Source organism: Triticum urartu, chromosome 3A (genome assembly GCF_056163025.1).
Source record: "Triticum urartu cultivar PI428250 chromosome 3A, HENAU_Tu73, whole genome shotgun sequence".
Lineage (NCBI taxonomy): Eukaryota > Viridiplantae > Streptophyta > Magnoliopsida > Poales > Poaceae > Triticum > Triticum urartu.
Window position 1 is genome coordinate 80,812,997 of NC_141875.1, and position 10,998 is coordinate 80,823,994.

Genomic DNA, 10,998 nt, shown 5'->3' on the forward strand with positions numbered 1-10,998 from the left:
AATTCCTCACTATGCACATCTTCAGGGGGAGTTCTTCTATATCTTGCAATCAAATTCCTCAATATCAATATTTACACTTCATAGGTTTATCCCCATTGAAAACTTAACCTATATTGTCATCAATCACCAAAAAGGGGGAGATTGTAAGTGCATCTAGTGCCCCTTAGTGATTTTGGTGTATTGAAGACTTATAGGTTAAGGGACTAATGCGTGTGTGAGTGTACACAGGTCTATAAGTCTATGAGGAGTTTGATATTTACAGGAAAAGTCGACCCCTAAAAATGAATATCTTCGACTGAAGATTTTGGTATTTCTGAAGACTTTCATGAAGACTTTGAAAGTGAAGAAATTGGTGTGTCCGTGAAGACTTGATATTCATGCGAGAAATATGAAGCTTGAAGACTTTCGTGTTCATAGTTTTGTTGTTCTCTTCCTTGAGTCATAGGAAACACTGTACTGTTAAAGGGGGTCAAGAAAATACTAAGGAAAAATTTCCATGTGATGCTCAACTCAAAATCCTACACCTACCAATCCCTTCGAGCGAAGCCATTGGAAATCTCATACAGTTCAGTCAATTTCTTCAATGACAGAGATGAAGTTCTTATGGTCTCTGAGGAATTTGTCCTGACTGAGGAGTTGGGAATTCGCCAGTGCGGATTGCCTACACAGTGAGGAACATGATAGCCCTAAGGATTTTGCTACTCAAAATTCCGACCGTTGTTGTGCCATGCGCCAGCTGTTCCAAAATATCTATCCACCTAACGGTCATATCATTGAAGGGCATTTATGTCTTATCATGTCGGGCTGCTCCCTAGGCTATAAATAGCCGCCCCCTACAACCACTAGCTGGTTGGCTGCTCCGAGAGAAACCGACACTTGTCATTTGAGAGCAACCCATCCTCCGAGGACTTTGAGCGAAAATCATGAAGTGAGGAAAAACCAAAAACCCAAAACCCAAACACCTACAAACCCCAAGTGATTGAGCATCACTGAAGAGATTGATCCTGAGTGGATCCGACGCTTGTTACCTTTGAAGACTGTGCTTCTTCCAGACGGTTAGGCGTCATGGTCTAGAGCATCCAAGAGGAATTGTGGATCGCCGAGTGACCAAGTTTGTGAAGGTTTGGAAGTCGCCTGAAGACTTACCACGAGTGATTGGACGAGGTATGTGTGACCTTAGTTCAAGGAGAATACGGTGAGGACTGGGTGTCTTGGACTAAGTGTCCTTGACTGGGTGTCCAGGACTGTGTGTCCTCGAGTTTAAATACTCAGCCGCTCCAACCAGACGTACAACTGAGACAGCAGTTGGAACTGGTCTACCAAATCATTGTCTTCACCGAGCTTACTGGTTCAATTTCCTCAACTCTTTCATTTCCTCATAATTGCGCTGTATGTTTGTTCATATCTGTGTTTGAAGACTTTGACTGAAGACTTTCTCAATTTCCTCAGTTCAATTTCTTCAGTCTGTTTGTCTTCATCCTGTGTTATCCTGTGATTACGCTTCCTGTACTCTGTGCCTATCTTCATTTCATCATGATGACTATGCTTGTATTCTGTTGTGTTTACTTTTGAGTACTTATTCCGCTGCTAGTAGTTCTTCGCTAAGGAATTTCCTCACCGGCAAATTCCTCAGTGAAGAATTTCATAAAAATTGCCTATTCACCCGCCCTCTAGTCGATATAACGCACTTTAAAACCCTGACTCCATATATTCACTTTCGGGGAGAAAAAAACCAGAGAGAAAGATTCATCACATTTTACGATACGGAGCCGCCGCCAAGCCCTAAACTCTCTCGGGAGGGTTGATCTGGACTCCGCTCGGGGCTCCGGAGATGGGAATCCGTCGCCATCATCATCATCAACCATCCTCCATCACCAATTTCATGATGCTCACCGTCATGCGTGAGTAATTCCATCGTAGGCTTGCTGGACAGTGATGGGTTGGATGAGATTTATCATGTAATCAAGTTAGTTTTGTTAGGGTTTGATCCTTAGTATCCACTATGTTCTGAGATTGTAGTTGCTATGACTTTGCTATGCTTAATGCTTGTCACTAGGGCCCGAGTGCCATGATTTCAGATCTGAACCTATTATGTTTTCATCAATATATGAGAGTTCTTGATCCTATCTTGCAAGTCTATAGTCACCTACTATGTGTTATGATCCGGCAACCCCGAAGTGACAATAATCAGGACCACTCCCGGTGATGACCGTAGTTTGAGGAGTTCATGTATTCACTATGTGTTAATGCTTTGGTCCGGTACTCTATTAAAAGGAGGCCTTAATATCCCTTAGTTTCCAATAGGACCCCACTGCCACGGAAGGGTAGGACAAAAGATGTCATGCAAGTTCTTTTCCATAAGAATGTATGACTATATTCGGAATACATGCCTACATTACATTGATGAATTGGAGCTAGTTCTGTGTCACCCTATGTTATGACTGTTACATGATGAACCGCATCCGGCATAATTCTTCATCACCGATCCATTGCCTACGAGCTTTCCATATATTGTTCTTCGCTTATTTACTTTTCCATTGCTATTGTTACAATCACTACAAAACACCAAAAATATTACTTTTGCTATCGTTACCACTACTATCATATTACTTTGCTACTAAATACTTTGCTGCGGATATTAAGTTATCCAGGTGTGGTTGAATTGACAACTTAGCTGCTAATACTTGAGAATATTCTTTGGCTCCCCTTTTGTCGAATCAATAAATTTGGGTTGAATACTCTGCCCTCGAAAACTGTTGCGATCCCCTATACTTGTGGGCTATCAGTGATCCACCATGGTCTCGAACGGACGTCTTAAGTTAAGGAAATATACTTAGAAGGCTTGCAGACATGATGATAGTCATATTAGCAGACATGAGACCAGGGTAGACTTGTACCATGAACCCCGAATGTTCATTATTCCACCATGGTGCTATGAGGGTCAGTGTGATAGGTGACGCACTCTCGATGATGTAATACAAAACCAAGTACTCGAGTGATGACATGCTCAAAAGCAACTCAATCGAGCATGCCACAGGCACATCTGTGCTGGCATAATAAGGACGCTACCAAGCCATAACTCAAAAATGTGAATATGGTAAAGGGCATAGTGTCTATACACTTCTGACCATGGTCTTAGGTGTGTCCATGAGCCTTGTGGTACATATTTCATATTTGCCCCTTGGGCTATGTGGTACAATTAACCGTCCACACTTGCACTCATCACTCGAAGACATGCTGAGTACGAACTAATAGAAGGGGGGGTACCTCCTTTGACAGCCTCATGGAGAGGAGTAAACCCTGTTATGTCGGCATTATCTGGATTGGCACCATGATCGAGAAGATACCTGACTATGTCCACGTGCCCACCTCGAACAGTAATTGCCCACACTAGAGGTGTTCTACCTGCCATGCCAAGAACACGAAGAAGGGAAGCTTATGCATTTACATCAGAAATTTGGAACAAACAAATAAGTGTCACACCCGCTTCGTCAACGACATCCACATTAACCCCGACATCCTCGACCAGGTACTCGCACGCTTCCAAATTTTGGCCCGCGGCGGCGGCGAGGTGCAGTGCCCCAGCGCCATGATCCTTGACGGCTTCCACCGCCTCCGCAAGGCGGCCGCGAACATCATCGAGCTTCCTCGCCATTCCTACATGTACGGACAGATCGATCGCCCCCCACAAATCTATCCCTAATCTTTCCCTAATAATAAAGCACGGATTGACTCCGTGGGTTCACCGTCACAATACGCTTTCTTCTAATGTCATAATACGCTTTTACGTTTTGTATAGACAAAATCGTAATATAAACTAGATCATTGAAAGCGCGCGTTGCTGCGCCCGTCTATTTTGGCACTACAATGTTGGTGATAGAAGGAATTATATTAGAGGTTTTACTCTAGCAAAATTAATACATGAATTATGATATAACATGTGACTTAATTAGTAATTTTTTTGTAGGAATATGTTAGTGGAGTCCAACCAGGCAGTGACTCGGCAATTTTGCATGTGATACAAAATTTAAACATTATTAGGCCCCATACCATATATGTAGAAAGATACTATTATTATCATCACCAATCAATCATTAAGGTAGTATAACTGATTCTCAAACAAGAAAATAGGTGATATTCTTCCCATAAATCACATCTTGCCCAAAAAAATTGTGCTCTATTAGTACGTCGACACCCGAGCACCCGTACATTGCCATGCACGTCTAGTTTTCCGGTAGCATACAACGAATTTATTTAAATATATACAATGAAACGTATAGCGAATGTCTCCTGTAAGATAAATCTGGCCATAGGTGTGTTCTTATATGCTAGAAGTTTTAGCGAAAAACAGAGAACTCTGAAGGCAACACACGATCAGCCTCGAACGACCTCTCTAAGCACTAAAATCATAAGCACATAGGTCACCTTGTGCAATCTTGGTGTCTCTTGTTGATTGTACTTGGTTGGTTGTTTGACCTTCTGATCATAAGGCACACATTTTTCTTTATTTTACTGCAGTTTATCGATTGGTGGTTGTGTAAAATGATAAATTCATCAATTAGTAGTTTCGGTCCTCCTACATCAGACAAATATATTGAGCGACAAAACAGTACATATACCAATTGAAAAACCATTGCTTCCAAAGGTTTAAGAAGAGTATTTCTTCAGATATCAAGCTTGAATTCATTTGCAAAAAAAGAGCTTGAATTATAATCCTCCGTGATACTATGATAGGTTCTTTGTGCAAATATATATTACATGTGTATAAAGGTAAGCTTTGCATTACCCAAATGGTCCAAGTATGCCAGAGAAATTGCTCAATGCAGCACACTAAGAAATATTTTAGTTGACCATTTAATTTGACCACACTATCACAAGTATGCCGTAGAGTTAATGTATATTTCAAAAAATAGTTACACACAGGCATGCTTACTAAGAAATAACTTATCATATCATGCACTGACATATATCAGCAGCTCTGAAAAACTTGCAGAAGCAAAAATAGAATGCAATAGACTAAAACTTGTTGTTGAAGTACAAGGAGACCAGTTCATATCTAAAGTCATCACCTGCATGTAGCCGTATTAGCATCACAACGTTGGTGAGGGTAATCTTCTAAAATAATGTGGGTAATAACCTAAAAGGTATTTGTATTGTTGAAGGATTGGGCGATGTCAAGAATATACCATGATGTGAAATTAGCACAAACTTTTGAAATTTGCTAAATCAAGTCAAAGATAAGTAATTTGCATCTACCTCCAGATCAACTCCCATGAAAGGTTGCCTCAGAGTACTTCAGCTCCCCCGCTGCAATCACATCATATTTCTCATGAAGACCAAGTTATAAACTCATACTTCAAATACATAAAAATTGGACTGGCATGCACAAACTACTTTTAAATTAAGCCTAATGCCATTAATAATTGTAACCTCTATATTAGTATACAACACGAGTAGTAAGATAGATAGCAATAGCATAACTTGGCATGGAAAAAGCATGACACACACACACACACACACACACACACACACACACACACACACACACAATTATGATGATGAATGAAAGTATACAAACTGCATGTATTTTTCGCAAAATATACAACTACATATACAGCTACTAAGAATATTCAAAACTGTAAATCTTGATACTTCCACTTGTCAACATTATGTGTCCATGTTAATTGCTTAAATGCAAAGCATAGGGACAGTTGGCATAGTCATACATTCTACATGGGATATCAAATTTTAGATTCTTTCTGTATGAGTAAACAGTACAGAAAATAACGTCCTTTCCTAAAAGAAAAAATAATAAAATCGTAAGATTTGATAGGCACAAATCAGCAAAGTCAACATATTCTGTACAATAATAAAAGAACCTTGGAATATACAGCTACAGTACAGAAAATAGCTTCCTTTTATAAAAGAAAAATGGATAAAATCTTAACACCCGACAGGCACAAATCATCAAAGTCGACGTATGCTATACATTAATAAAAAAAGTCTTCACATGTTATTTTCTTCAGAGAAACGAACATATCTTGTACATACATTAATAAAATAATATATTCACATTTATTTTCTTTAGCCATGTGATCAACTGAAGGAACAAAGTTTCTCTCCGAGCATTATTTGTGTGAACCCAAAAGTAAGCATAATTAGCAATCTCACAGCCATCCATGAGAAATTTGTGGCACATAAAAAAATGTGGGAGGGGGCAGGGGGTGCTCACCGTGGCCCTCCCAGCCGCAGGACACCACCACTTTGTCGATCTTTCTCCCAACTGCCTCACGAATCCACACCAACCAGCAGCAAGGTGTGCGTGCGTGCTCATAATCCACACCAACCATCTCGAGTTTCTGCAATATTTTTCAAAATTATGAAACATAAAACTAAAGTTGCATAAGCTGGCGAATATATTAGACATACAAAATGTTGTAACAAATTGAATATAGTTTTGAGCCTCTTGTTTTGTTTCATATATACGCCGCATTCAACATGGATCAGTATATGAAATACCAATTAGCTTGGACTAATGAGTGGCTAGAGCATGTGTGAAATCTGAAATGAATCAAGAGCTATCTGAAAATTTAACAGGTAAGCTTAATCAAAAAAATACTTACATGAATCAAGTGATATCTTTCAGAAGGCCAAATAAGCATCTACATGCAAGCAGGATTCAGAAAACCACAGAGGAGACAGGGGGCAGGGAGAAAACAAGCACATGAGTACAGTATAGACTAATGCAGACGGGCAGAAAATCTACGCCTTCTGGTTGACTGGACCGTGTACCTCTGCTGCTTAGAAATTGGGTATATGTAGGGATGGCAATACAACCAGGAACTCAATTACTTGAGCTGAAGATCAAATATCCACATTAGAATCCCAAATTGAATCTGCACACTATATACAAATAGTTACATGACTGACGTGTAAATTAGTACTGTGAAGTAGGAGTTCAACCACGGTACCTTGTACAAAAAAATCATACATATGAAATGAAAGGGGAAGGGAAACGTGGATGCTTACCATACTGGTCACCGGCCAATGAACACAACACGAAGACAACGACTGCAAAAATTGATAGAACCGGAGGGATAATCCTACTGCCTGGTTGTTGTTAAATTCAGAATGGGCGTTAGCGGCATCGTCATGAAGTGTTTCGCGATATACCTTAGCCTTGACCTTCTCCCTGCGGCCAGTTGTCAAATGCATCGATAGCCGGGACATCAAACTGGAATCAGGACGGGAGAGGTCTTCACCGCGCCGTTGTCGTCGCCTGCCCGTTACCTTCAAGGACATCTTCATCAAGGGGCGTCTGCTGCCGCCGCCACCTCAATAGGGTTGCGAGTGTAGTGCTGCCCCTTCGCATCTTCCTTGCGCATCGGCGGCATCTCGCCCAAGCTGGCAGCACATCAATGATTCACCCTCGATCATAAGAGGAAAGGGGTCGGGAGGGACGGGGCTTGGGGATGAGTGGAAACGACGGCTGCAAGAGTAGCAGCGGCCCAGAGGAAGAGGAGATCGGGGGAGGCGGCGGCGGCGTACCTAGGGAAGAGGAGACCTGCATTGTCGTGCCTCCTCTCGTACTCTATTTTTTTAGGCGTCCTTCTCTCGTAGTACTCTTTTTCTCCGCATCGTGTCCATTGGCTCAGTGCAGGTGTGTGTAAGGAGGTTGCTAGAGGCCCATTAGGCCCAATTTATCCGGAGCGCCCAAAAAAGTGACCGGAGCAGCGGCCCAGGATGGTTAGCGATCGTTGTTAGCGAACATAACCGGATTAGGAGCGACTCACAGCTCATCCAACGGCCAAAAATGCTTCAAACTGAGGATCAGACGGCCGGGAGCGCTGATGCCTTGAGAAGGCTGGAAAAGTGTTCAGTTTTAATGCATGTAAGGTACTAATTTGGGGTAATCGAGCGAAATTACCGCAGTTGCCGTGAAACGGCTCATCACGTCGAACACCTGGGCTCAGCTAGCGCCTTCGCTTCCCTGTCCCATAAGGACCCGCTTGGACAGACTTTTTCCAAAAAGGTTCGACATGCGTCTCCCTCCCCCACAGGAGAACACGAGACGACCAGAAGCTAGGGTTCCCTCCGCCGCCGCGCCCCAACCCTCCGGTCCGGCAACCCTCGCCTCCCTCTCCTATCCCCAGTTGCCGTCGTAGTCCCCTGCCACCGGTCCGGCGTGCGAGGGCGAGAGCCACGCGAAGCGCCAGGCTGGCGAAGGCGCGAGGGAGGAGGAAAACGAGGACGCAGTATCGTCAGGGAGGAAGCGAGAGGGCGGCCACGGCGAAAGGAGATGACCATCTGATGTCTCGGTGGGGTAGCCCAACCCACCACTCCTCCTGCGGTGACGACGGCGGAGAGCAGAAGACCATCTCACAACGCTGCCGCGGATGATGAAATTGGAGAAGCGGTCTTGGTGATAAGGCCAGTGGACTGAGGAACTACGGATGTGGTTGCAGAGGACGTAGAGACTACTCAGCCTTTGTCCAGAATCTTGGCAGATCACTCAGAGACGGGTGCATTCCTATCTCGTTCTTCTCAATTGAACTATTTGTCTGTCATCCCCTTCTCCGATTGAAGTACAGCATGCTAGATACCACGGAGGTTAGTTGGTCTAACTATATTTACTAGCTATTTTAATCATGTTACAGAATCCTCGCTGAACTCCCTTGGTGTTGGTTCTTCTTGAAGTAAAGAATTTACGTCTAGACTTGGCATAATTCAGTTCCTGGATGAAAAAAAGTTGCATGTCCTTTTAGTCTGAAAACCATACTGGGCCTTGGAGCATGATGCGGAAATTAAATTGCAGGTATGTCCTGCACTTCCTGCGCATGAAGGCGGATGGATATTTTTTGGATGCCACTATCGTCAGACACATCGTGTTTATCAGCGAGTAACTGGTACAAAGTTCAGATTATCAGATCCGTTCGTGCTGATGGATGGATAGCTTCGTCGCAGTCGTCGGGAGAAATATCACCAATGGTAGGTAGGCTGAGGCGGACGCTAATACCAATCGGTCAATGCAGGAAACCAACCCCGCCTCGTGCCATTCCCCATCTTTGTATTTGTGTTAGGCCCAGCTCAAGGTAGAGGAATAACAGGAGGCCAGAAAGAATGAAGCTAGAAGGCAGAAGGCATTTGATCTGAAGGCATGGTTCAGTAAGTTGGACGAGCTGCTAACAAACTATTCTAAATTTCTACTTGAAAAAATGCATCAGATCGCAGAGTATGTTGGCGATGCTAACAAACTATTGAACAACTTTTTTCTTAGTACATCTTGGTTCTTGACATTGGTGGTGTTCTCTTTTGGTTCAGCAGAAAGTTGTTGAAGTGAAAGATGAAGAGGAATTTGTGGAGGAGCTGAAGACATGACGTGGAAGAAAGAAGAAAGCAAACCCTAAACATTATAATGATGTGAGTTCAGATTTCATATGTTGTCTTCCCTGCTTCATGAATATGATAGCGTGGTTGTCTTCCAGATTATGCATAGGCCTTTATTTGTCATATACTACCGATGCACTGTAGTTTGATGTGTAGTCTGTATTAACTGCTCAACTGACATTCCTTGCATAATTATAGGGAGACTGCTTGATATCTTGTTGTTTCAAGAAATTCTGATTAAGCTCTCAACCCGTGACCGAGTACTGCCCTGCCTAGCCACGCGTCCAGGATGCGGAAGATGCGGCGCTTGCTGGAAAGCTGGTCAAGTAGGGCCCCCACTGTGTGTTTTAGCAGATTGATCCTGCACATCACACTAACTGCTAGAAATAAGTGGACTCAGAACAATTTGCAATCATCAGTTGGATATTTGACGACTACAATATATGCTGTTTTCTATATTGAGTTTGTATATTCGATCTCACCACTTGTTAGCTTCCTTCTGAGATCCAATTTATATTTTTCAGTTTTCACACTAGAGTGATTATTTATATGTATTACTGTAGAGACACGGGAATCTAGATTGTTCTTTCCCATGAACCCTAAACTTCAGTTAAATGTATTCTCTGTAATTACAACATCGTTGTCTTTTTCCTGGATTGTACTAATTTTCAGGTTTCGGTGTCTGAATCTTCAATACAAAACAGAGTCTGAAAGTATATGCCATTTAGAGGAGTATTGCCGCCAACATAAACTTTTTCTTTTGTCCCTCAAATATTCCAGTTTTCTTCTATAATTGAATGTGTTGCTGGTAGCTTTCCTTCATAGAGTTTTGATAGCAACTACCAGAATATACCGTTATAAAATCCGTAACTATTTATAGCCACAATAGTAAATTCCACCAAGAGCTCGGGCGAGCAGACTATCACCGGGTCACATATCCTCATATTTTCATTGGATATTTCTCTCAATTTAACTAAGAAGAAAACATACATCTGCCGAGTATTTCAATTGTGTAAAATAATAAGATTAATGGGAAGCTTAGAAATTCTGCTTCTGTTGCCTTTGTGCATTCATGTCATTTTGACACTTTCATGATGGATAATTTTTGCCCATATGTTTGGTGAAATAATGTGTTTTGACGTACAAGTGACTAAAAATGGTTAATGTTTTTTGCTTGAGCAATGAGAAGCCAATAAGATCCACATAAGATGTAACTAATTATTTGTATTATATGCCACTTTCTTGCATATCAAGTATCTACAAAATCATAGTTTTCAATGCCATTCATATCATTTATTTACCCATGCTTTGGCATGTCATTGCTTGGTTCCTAGGTTGATCCAATTTATTTTATTCTTGCAGATGTGGAGTATGATTGCTATGTTCTGGTAGTCAGTGATCATCGCCAACATCACCAAACAAACAACTCCTGGAGTTCACCTTTACCGATCAATGGCTGCAAGCAGGGAGGAGCCGCATGAAACGCGAGCCAAAGAAATAGATGTAGATCTTGTAAGGCAAATATGTCGACAGGGTCGGCCTGCGCACGGTGCAGCTGCTTACGCGATGCCAGACGGAGACTGTTTCAAATCTGTCCAGGCTTTGCGCTCA

The 10,998-nt window shown here is 42.2% G+C and overlaps 1 long non-coding RNA gene across 2 annotated transcripts; it reads left to right on the forward strand.

The window, feature by feature from the left end:
* Positions 1–8,044: 8,044 nt before the first annotated feature.
* Positions 8,045–10,058, forward strand: LOC147978683 (uncharacterized). 2 transcript variants are annotated; one of them, XR_015599610.1, is made up of 4 exons: positions 8,045–8,610; positions 8,816–9,165; positions 9,322–9,420; positions 9,586–10,058. It is a non-coding gene; the product is annotated as an uncharacterized LOC147978683 (long non-coding RNA). The 2 variants fall into 2 exon arrangements; XR_015599609.1 differs by having other exon boundaries at positions 9,325–9,420.
* The last annotated feature ends 940 nt before the right edge of the window (positions 10,059–10,998 follow it).